This window comes from Perca fluviatilis, chromosome 13 (genome assembly GCF_010015445.1).
Source record: "Perca fluviatilis chromosome 13, GENO_Pfluv_1.0, whole genome shotgun sequence".
In the NCBI taxonomy this organism is placed as follows: domain Eukaryota; kingdom Metazoa; phylum Chordata; class Actinopteri; order Perciformes; family Percidae; genus Perca; species Perca fluviatilis.
Genome location: NC_053124.1, coordinates 34,074,118 through 34,085,064, shown reverse-complemented (window position 1 = coordinate 34,085,064; position 10,947 = coordinate 34,074,118). Strand labels below are relative to the sequence as shown.

At 41.2% G+C, this 10,947-nt stretch overlaps 1 protein-coding gene across 1 annotated transcript in view; it reads right to left on the bottom strand.

The window, feature by feature from the left end:
• The window catches only part of LOC120570950 (CD209 antigen-like protein E), an 83,351-nt gene that overhangs the window by 24,954 nt on the left and 47,450 nt on the right, over window positions 1-10,947 (bottom strand). The gene's annotated exons all lie outside the window — the stretch shown is intronic.

The window sequence follows — 10,947 nt, the reverse complement described above, 5'->3', positions numbered from 1 at the left end:
ATGATTTTTATATTATGGAAAACTTTGGCCTTGGTGTACTTTCTCATTTTTCATTTTAGAGTAACAGTTCATTGTCTAATATTTGCCTTTACAATAGTTTTTTTAAGGGAGGGCAACAAGAACTATTGGATAAGAGAATAATAATAATATAATAACTAGAAAATTCCACAAGAAATTTTGACAGTGTGCTTACTACTTGGTGCACATCTGAATAACACTGGCCAGCAGTAAATCTGCTGTTTGACACGGCCTATAGTGAAGAGTCTTCATGATAGAAGGAGTTTGTGTTTGGTTATTCAGAATTTTCGAGAAACTATTCAAACTTTCATACATTCAGGGTAGTATTCCACTTTCAAATCACATTAAAGTGCCCATATCATGCTCATTTTCAGGTTCATAATTGTATTTTGAGGTTGTACCAGAATAGGTTTACATGGTTTAATTTTCAAAAAACATTATATTTTTTTTTGTACTGCACATTGCTGCAGCTCCTCTTTTCACCCTGTGTGTTGAGCTCTCTGTTTTAGCTACCAAGTGAGGCATCGCACTTCTGTTCAATTGTTTTTGGGAGTCGCACATGTGCAGTAGCGAGGTAAGGACTACTAGCCAGTCAGAAGCACAGTATGAGGGCGTGCCCTGACAGTAGCTAGGTAAGGACTACTAGCCAGGCAGAAGCTCAGTATGAGGGCGTGCCACACTAGCAGTTAGGTGAGCATTACAACGTGTAACAAAGTGACGCATGTTTGTCTCTGAAGTAAAGGCTGGACTACAATAGAGCTGTTAGGAGCAGTTTGTGAACAGTGTTTTCTGTTGGAGATGGTAAGTGCCTTTGGGGTGGACTTTCGGCTTTTTTACTTTGTAAACCTAAAACATGCACAAAAAAGATATATAACACAATAAAGGAAAGGGAAAAAGCCAAAAAGCATAATATGAGCACTTTAAATGAAGCATCAAGTGTGAACAAGAACCACCACCTCTGTTTTAGCGCCTGTCTCTTTAAGACCCCTCCTGTAAAAGCCCAGTTGTCTGCTCTGATTGGCTTATTTAACAAATTATGGCGCAGCTATGTAAAAGATAGTTGTTAAGCCATGGGCGGAGATACCCAGACGTGGGAAGTATATTCTAATGAGTCTGACTGTGACAGAGGAAGGGGAGTCAAATGTGAGTCGCTTGTTTCCTTAGCAGCTGTGAAAGAACTGGACTGTATATAAGAACTGGAAAATTACGTTTTTATGACATGTCTCCTTTAAGATATTTGTTAACGTTACTCCTTTAAGATTTGTATTTAAAACAAAGTACTCACTGCGAATGAAGAGTCCAGCCAACATCAGAAGATAAAACCCTCCCAGAGTCACTGCAGTAGCTTTGAAACACCTTCTGTTGTTGGCTGCAGGGTTGTTTTGAGTGTGTGGTCCTACAGAGACAAAATACATCAGAACATGTTTTATTATGTTTGAAGTTTGAACAATAAGAATGACTCACGTGGCACCAGATTACAGCACCAAGACACCTGATAATGACCCAGAGTTAATGGTGACCAATGGTGGATTGATTAATTGTGAATTATTATTCAGTATCTAATTGTTATAAAGCCACACGTGAACTGAGATGAACTTCCCCTTTACAACAATCATCATTTCAGACTTGCTGGCTCTTAGTAGCCCGAGATCAGCGTAATGCTCTTCATCCTCTAAGATCTCCACCTGACTCTCCTCTTCCTCTCTGCTGTTCTCTTGGACGTTTCTGTTATATCTCACATTCAGGCTCAAACGTGGAGCAGCGACAGTATCTGCAGACATCTTGACAAACTTAAAACTGAACTGAAAATATTCTCGGTCTCACACATCTTTAAGTTGGTCACTCCTTTAACACAGGAAGTGGCTGCAGCACAGATCAATGAGACAGATGCACATCCTAGTACATTTGTTACTGTTAGACAAAAAGTCCCACTTAACTTAAAATATGCTTACATTTAGGCATTCAGTCGTTTGGGAACAGGAATTATGAAACCCTTCAGATAAACTTTATACAAGTACCTTAAAGTAAAGTAAAGCTGTTTCTTCCTGACTGTAAAATTGAGGAAGTAAACATATCTGTTTATAGCTGTATTCACACCTCTCTGACACAGCAACTGCTGATGGCCTGGACACTTATTTTAGAGGAAGTGAAGTTTAGGTGTTCATTTTAATGTTTGAGTGAAACAAACAAAACACATGATAGATCATATTCTTTACTGACACACAACCAGGGTCTGTGATAATTACCTGAAGTTCAGCTGGATGGAATAAAGAATAAGCTCTGCTACATGCACAGCTAGTAACACACAGAGAGCAGATCATAGATGCAGAACAGAGGAGCACAGAAAAAAGATGAAGAGATGAGTGACCAATGTTGCAAGTCTTCCATGTGTAATAGTTTATGCATGTGTGTGTTAATGGGTAGTTAGCTGAAGTGTTGTTGTAACTGAACCTACAGTTATTTCTTTTTGTCAGTTCCAGCTTCAGGTGCATTACCACCACCATCTGGACTGGAGTAGTACTGACTCTGATTTACATGTAGCTCTGGAAAACTGACTGACTGTAATCAGATTAGTGACGTGGCTAACAGAGACTCATAAACAGTATGTGGCAAGGTGTTTGCAAAAGTGTTGCATCTGGATTTAATCTAGATAGTTTGTAAGGTACCAACCGGAGTAGGCCAGTACTACGTAGGACCAATTCAGGTAAAATCAGTCTGTGCCGATACCAAGTCTTCTTCTCTTTAGATTTAATGTAACAACTGCACAGTGTGAAATTCTGGGCGCTTCAGCTGAACGTCGTGTCCTGGTGGACGTGCAGGTGGAGCTTCAGGCTCTCCGTCTGCTCCACCATTTCCCGCACAGGCCACTGTCTCTCGGATGCGCCGAAGCGTGCATGGTTAGGTGACTGATCCTCTTGAAAGAATAGCCGCAAACTCTGCAGCTAAACGCCGGCTGAGCCTGGCGTGACGGATGCGACGGATCGGCGGAGCCCCTGCGCCTTCCTGCCCGGAGATGAACTTTGTCCCCGTGCTTCTTCCGTCTCCTCCGGTCTCCAACGTCCCGCCGCCTCTCCCCAGTCTCCGCTGTCTTCCGTGTTGGATGACTTGGCGAGTTGTCGGCCGTCGCTTGCTGCTTCTGAGCCGCCGGCTGGATCGAAGTCACTCATTGGTTCAGAAACTCTGCAGTCCTCACCGCCAACTTCTGTTTTGATCCGAGTGATCAAAACAGATTTGAGTTTTTCTAAGGGCCGGGTACTGAATTCGTTGACTAATCGATTAATCGTTGCAGCTCTACTTTAACTTTTTAACCCTCCTGTTGTCCTCGGGTCAAATTTGACACGTCATTAAAAGTTTCTGCATCAGAAATTTGGGATTCTTCTCCAAAAATTACATGGATGGTTCCATACGACGCTCCTTGCAAGATAAATGATCAGTTCATTACTTTATTGAATTTTGAGTGTTTTTTCCCACAAAAAACAGTTTAAATGGTTTCAAAACAGTATCCTGAAACTAAACTTTGACAAAACATTGACGTCATTTCATATAAATGAGGTTTCTTGACCATGAATTTGAAAAACTAAAATTAGTGTAAAACTAGTGTTAATACATTGGTGTGACTGGTCTTTACAGTATACAGATGGTAATGTAAAAAAACAAAACAATGAAAAGGTTGAAAAAAAGCGCCAAAAGTGTTAAATTTCAGTTTTGACCCAAGAGGACAACACCAGGGTTAAGTAAGTATGTAAGGAGGGAAGGAAAGAAGAAATGAATGACGTATAGGGAAAGAGGTTTGAAGGTAAGGAGGGAAGGACAGAAAGAAGACGTAAGAAAGAAAGTAGAAAGAAGAAGGAAGGAAGGAAAGAAGACAAGAAAGAAAGTATGTAAAGAAGGTAGGGAATGAAAGACATGCAGAGAATGAAGGATGGAAAGAAGAGGGAAGGAAGGAAAGAAGACATAAGAAATGAAGTATGTAAAGTAGGTAAGGATGGAAAGAAATGGAGAGAAGGAAGAAAGGAAGGATGAAAGGAAAGGAAAAAGGATTCAGTTTAATGAAACTGAAAAGTTTCAACATTTAACAACAATTGAACTTATTTTTCATTAAAAAAGTGACTCAAGACAAATTCCAAATAGTTGGCGACTAGAGTTAGCTTTAATTTATTTATGTTTCATAACAAACACTTGGCCCATCCCATAATATGGGATTACAAGACACCACAAACCTATTTAACAGGTGAATACTCGATTCTGATTGGCTGCAGGGCGTCCATAAAAAAGTGATGTAGGAGACCTACTAAAGGAGTTCTGGTGAAATTGACTGTTTACTGTTCTAAATTAATGCGCTAAATTAAACAAAAAGGAAATGTGGATCTGTTATTTTTGCTTCAGTGCCTCGTCCTCTGAACACCACCGGATGGCGCTAACACACAAGCTGCAGGGAGTAAGTTACACTGCTCCTATAAAGAGAGAGCCGCAAAGGGAATGCAGAAGTGCCGTTCACTCGGTTACGAGTTGATGAACCACTGAAATAAATCAATGGTGCCAAATTGCGGTACCTTAATGCGCGTCCGCAAGCGCGAGCTTCTCTGCTTTCTTTGCATGTTTGACAGAGAGCGAGGCTCAGCTCCGACACACACAGCTATTCCACAGTCTCGGATGAAAACAAAGGGTGATCGTACCTTCTCCGTTGTGGCCCAGAGACTCTGGAACAAACTTCCCATTCATATTAGGTCCTCCTATACTATTTTTATTGTCTTCCTTTGTTTTTATAACATAATATAACTTTGTACAGCACTTTTTTCAGCCTAGGTTGGTTTTAAATGTGCTTTATAAATAAATTGACTTGACACAGAGCTGCGGTGCAGACAGAGCAAACTACGTCGTCTCTGCAGCTTCAAGTCAAAGCGAGTCACGGAAGTGTGGTTACACATTTCAAAACTCCACACAGACAGCGTTGACTGCAATATAATATAATTAGCAGCAGAAAAGCGGCCGTAGTGCTGTAAACGTTACACTACCTCTGAGACAGAGGGCCAGATCTACTAACAGTTTTGCGCCCACTTCAGCCATATTTGGTTTGCAATGTGCGCATAAGGCATTGGCGAGGTATGTACAAACAGGCCGCACTGAGGTAAAAGAGCAGACTGCCTGTCGCTGGGACTGAAAATGGCAAGTTGTGCTTTTCCGTGTCATGCAAATGCATTCATGGGAGGGTGAAGGGGAAAGTGGGAGTTTCCCATAAACAGATGGGAGGGGAAGCGTAAAGTGCGCCTAATTATGTATTCCACGGTATGTACAAAATCTGCCGGTGGAAGCACGCCTCTACTTTGCGGTGAAAATTTGCCTCTTTAGAAGGAATATCGCCATTTGCTTATTCATCGTAACCCCCAGAGTTAGACTAGATCGTACATACCCTTTATTTCCTGTAAAGCTGTCTGACGGCTCCAGCAGCATCAGGCCAGCACAGAACATGCAGGTAACTGGTTCCAGTAATCCTACTGCTCCGAATAAGTGACAAAATAAGGCCAACATGTTCCTATTTACATGTTGTGATTTGTAGAGTCACAGCGTGTACAAAAAACAATGTGACATGAGACACAGCTGGGACAAACCGGGAACTATATTCTCAGGCGGAAGACTATAGTACTTGGGCGGAGTGATATGCTTGCAGCAAGCCTGTCTGAGAATATAGTTCCCAGTTTGTTTACTGATAGAAGATGGCTGTGTCTCATGTTACGTTGTTTTTTACAAATCACAACATGTAAATAGGAACATGTTGGCGTTATTTTGTCACTTTTGTCACAATTTGGAGCAGTAGGCTAGTTGGAACCAGTTACCTGCAGGATCTGTGCTGGACTAAGCTAATGCTGGAGCCGTCAGACAGCGTTACAGCACGCACGGAGATGAGAAGGGTATGTATGGACTTGTCTAACTCTGGGGGTTACGGTGAATAAGACAAAGTCCCAATAAGTTGGCGTGTTCCTTTAAGGACACAAGCGGGTTTCCTCGCATATTCCTCCTAGTGAAATGGCAGCAGTAATCCGAGCAAGACGAAGACTTAGGTCAAGTAGACGAGCTGAAAGGATTTTTGTCACAAGGATCACACTTTTTCTGTGGAGTGAACACAAAATCATTTAGCGTTACAGATTAAGAAGCCATGCCATATTATAGTTACTGGAAGAAATCAAAGATGAAATTGAATCTCCCACTCAGTGTTCACATCCTATTCCAGCAATTGTTAAATTCCTCGCTACATTACAAATATTGGCATCAGGATCATTTCAAACATTCATAGCATCAACAGTGGGAATATCGCAGTCTGCACTCAGCCGTATCATAGCAACTGTACTTAACGCTTTGCTGCAGCGCACTAGTCAATATATACATTTCCCCATCACTAATGCCGAAATAACACACATCAAGCTGTTACCTCAAAAACGAGCCAATCAACTTCGTTATGGCTAAATCTTTGTTTTCGCTGTTTTGACTGACTTGGTGGCTGATCCATCATAGGAAGATGGGCACAATTTACGGTATAGTGGGCGGAGAATGGCGCTGATTACCCGATGAACTGCAGGTTTTGGTGAATACGACGTAAACTGAAGTATCACAGCGTGCGCTTTCTGCAGGTTGGCCATGGAGCTGATAACGCTACATTCACAAATGTACAGTGCGTACATCTGACCCAGACAGGCACCACAGTGTTCTCTATGCCCTGGAGACAGACTGACAGGCTGGAGGTTGTAGGGCAAGGCAACTTTATTTCTATATCACATTTCAGCAAAAAGACAATTTAAAACACTTTACATCAAACATTAAACAGCAATTAATAACTTTCATGAAAGAAATACAGGCTCAAATAAAAATAAAAAATACAAATACAATAGTAAGGTTAAGGTTACAGTACAGAATGGTTTGGAAGGGGGGATGGAGGTATTGCGGGGTTTTATTTTGTGTGGAGTGTAAAAGGGAAAAACTTCTAACTAACTGATTACAAACGTTATAATCAACTACATAAACCAAGTTAAAGGCAACCTGCTAATCCATGTTTTTATTTTATTTTATTATAATAATCCTGTAGGACTACAGAGTAAGTACACATGACTTCTAACCAGATTGTGCACTATGAAGGGCAGAGGAACAATATTTCTGTAATCCAGGTTATTTAGCAACACAGAATAAACAGCTGAGTAAATGTTAAAGAATTGGTCTGATTAACAAAGCTGATCTACACAACACTACACACCTCTCTGTCATCAAAGAGTTCAGATCATCTTTTTCTCACAGATACACTTCTTAGTTACATCATATCTAATTTGTGTCCATTTTCCTTGTTGATCGCAGCATGTTTCATAGTAATCGTCATAGTGAGGCTGTCCTGCTCCCTAGAACCTGTCAGACAGATAAAATGTTCTTTTATCAAACAGCTAATTTTTGTCAATTTGAAGTAAACAGTTGCATTTCATTTAAATATTTATATTATCTGTAATAATAGTGCTTTAAAATGCATCTCTCTCTGTCTCCCCCACTCTCTCTCTCTCTCTCTCTCTCTCTCTGTCTTTCTGTCTCTCTCTCTTTCTGTCTGTCTCTCTCTATCCCTCTCTCTCTCTCTCTCTCTCTCTTCTTCTCTCTCTCGCTCTCTCGCTCTCTCTCTTCACTCTCTCTCTCAATTCAATTCAATTCAATTCAAATTGCTTTATTGGCATGAATTGGCGCTCACACTATTTTCTCCAAGTAGATGTTGCATTTTTGTCTGGGTGGTAAGTGTATCAAAATCTGGGAGTTTACATTTAATTTTGGTACGGAACTTCGTTCTGATGTCAGTATATGTGCTACATTGAAGCAGGAAATGTTGCTCTGTCTCCACCTGTCTCTGTGGACAGAGCTGACCCAGCCTGTCTTCTGGAGGCAGCCAGGTCTGTCTGTGGCGGCCGGTTTTCACAGCCAGACTGTGTCCACTCAGCCTGTACCTGATCAGAGTCTTTCTGAGTCTGTGGTCACGTATGGTGCTCAAGTATTCAGCTACTGTGTAATCTCTGTTTAGGGCTAGGTAACAATCCATTTAGCTTTGACGTTTAGTAGTGTCTTTCCAATAGGTCATGTATTTCTGTTTTTGTCTGCAGATGATTTGGTTTGTCCGGATGGTTTCGGGGGTGTCCTGAGGTTCTGGGGGCTGTGAAGTGAGGGAGCTGAGGGGGGTGTCCTGAGGCTCTGGGGGCTGTGAGGTGAGGGAGCTGAGTGGGGTGTCCTAGGCTCTGTTTGCTGTGAGGTGAGGGAGCTAAGGGACAGGGCTAGCTGACTGAGGGGACTTTTGTCTATGTTTCTCTCTTGGTATTGTAGTGCTTTGTAGTGGAAACAATGGGGGTCGCTTGTTTTCAGGTGGTTGTAGAATTTAATGGATCTTTTTTCAATTGTAATTTGGAGGGGATACTGGCCTAGTTCTGCTCGGCAGGCGTTATTTGGGATGTGTCTTGGTAGGTGTAGAAGGTTTCTACAAAATTCTACATGGAATTTCTCAATTGGGTGATTGTCAGTAAATTTTAAATGTCTACTGAGCGGGCCCCATATTTCGCTGCAATATAGAGCAATGGGTTCTATTACTGATTTAAATATTTTCAACCAAATTTTAATTGGAATGTCTGTTTTGATTTTTCTTTTAATTGCATAAAATGCTCTTCTTGATTTGTCTCTCAGCTCATTCACACCAATTTGAAAACTTCCTGATGAACTAATATTGTCACTCTCTCTCTCTCTCTCTGTCTCTCTCTCTCTCCTGTTTCTCTCACTCTCTCTCTGTCTCTCTGTCTCTCTTCATCATCCCATCTGTCTCTCTCTGTACCTCTTTCTCTCACTCTGTCTCTCTCTAGCGCTCTCTCTCTCTCCCTCTCTCCGTCCCTCTCTCTGTCTGTCTCTATCTCTCTCTTTCTCTCTCTTGCTTCTCTCTCTCTGTTTCTCTCTCTCTGTCTCTATTGGCTGAAATATGTGCCACAAGAAACTGATTTTGAATCATTTACATTTGAATTTGAATTGCTAAACTTGAATAATTGCATTGGAAAACTGAATCTGAATAATATAATTTGAAATTGAATTTATTCTTTCGAAACCGAAGTCCAATCAACTTTGATCCTCACTGAAAATTCAACTCTCTAGATATCTTCACATTCAGTTCTCACAATTCATGTTCAGGTTACTGTGACAGACCTTCGGGTAGTTGAAGGATGAATGAGCCAAAACTGACACCCTGCTGCTGGAGGCCCAGGCCGTACTGCTGGGCCCGCTGGAGGGAAGGGAAGCCTGGGAGAACTAGAACCAGGACTAAGCGGAGCGGACTGTCACAGCCTACTGAAGTTTAAATCAGAGGTTTCCTAAAGGGAGTCTGGCGGGACTCGGACTTTGGATGATGAAACATGACTTTAAGTCTTTTTGCATATCTGCAAAAGAAGTCTCTCCTGATTGAAATAGCGTGTGCTACAAGGTGACGCACGTTTGTCGCAGAAGTAAAGGCTACAATAGAGCTGTTTGGAGCAGTTTGTGAATAGTGTTTTCTGTTGGAGATGACTTTGGGCTTTTTCACTTTGTAAACTTATAACATGCTCAAAAAAGATATACAATAAAGGAAAGGGAAAAAGCCAAGAAGCATAATATGAACTCTTTAACTGAAGTATCAAGGGTGAACAAGAACCACCACCTCTGTTTTAGCGCCTGTCTCTTTAAGACCCCTCCTGTAAAAGCCCAGTCTGCTTTTTAAAAGAGGCACAGCTATGCAAAAGGTAGTTGTTAAGCTGTGGGTGGAGATACTCAGATGGGGGAAGTATATTCTAATGAACCTGACTGTGACAGAGGAAGGGGAGTCAAATGTGAGTAGCTTGTTGAATCGCATGTTTCCTCATCTAGGCGGCCGTCAAAAAACTGACTGAGTTGTCTTATTTCACAGTTGGTGGATTGGTAGGCACTCCAGATACCCAAATGTATATAAGAACTGGAAAATTATGTTTTCATGACATGTCTCCTTTAAGATATGACAGTTTCTATTGAAACAAAATACTCACAGCGAATGAAGAGTCCAGCCAACATCAGAAGATAAAACCCTCCCAGAGTCACTGCAGTAGCTTTGAAACACCTTCTGTTGTTGGCTGCAGGGTTGTTTTGAGTGTGTGGTCCTACAGAGACACAATACATCCAGAACATGTTTTATTATGTTTGAAGTTTGAAATAATAAGAATGACTCACAAGGCACCAGATTACAGCACCAAGACACCAGATAATGACCCACAGTTAATGGTGACCAATGGTGGATTGATTAATTAATTGTAAATTATCATTCAGTATCTAATTGGTAATTTGATATGAACTTGCCCTTTACAGTAATCATCATTTGAGACTTACTGGCTCTTTGTGGCGTGAGATCAGCGTAATGCTCTTCATCCTCTAAGATCTCCACCTGACTCTCCTCTTCCTCTCCGCTGGTCTCTTGGACGTTTCTGTTATATCTCACATTCAGGCTCAAACGTGGAGCAGCGACAGTATCTGCAGACATCTTGACAAACTAAAAACTGAACTGAACGTATTCTCCGTCTCACTGTCTGACTTTGAGTTGGTCACTCCTTTAACACAGGAAGTGGCTGCAGCACAAACCACTAAGACAGATGCACATCATAATACATTTCTTACTGTTAGACAAAAAGTCCCACTTAACTTAAAATATTACTCAAATTGTAGCATTCAGTCGTTTGGGAATTGGAATTATGAAACCCTTCAGATAAACTTTATAAAAGTATGTTAAAGTAAAGTAAAGCTGTTTCTTCTTGACTGCAAAATTGAGAAAATAAACATATCTGTGAATAGCTTCCTTCCCACCTCTCTGACACAGGAACTGTTGATGGACCGGACACTTATTTTTTTCTGCATGTTAAAGGAAATGAAGTATAGGTG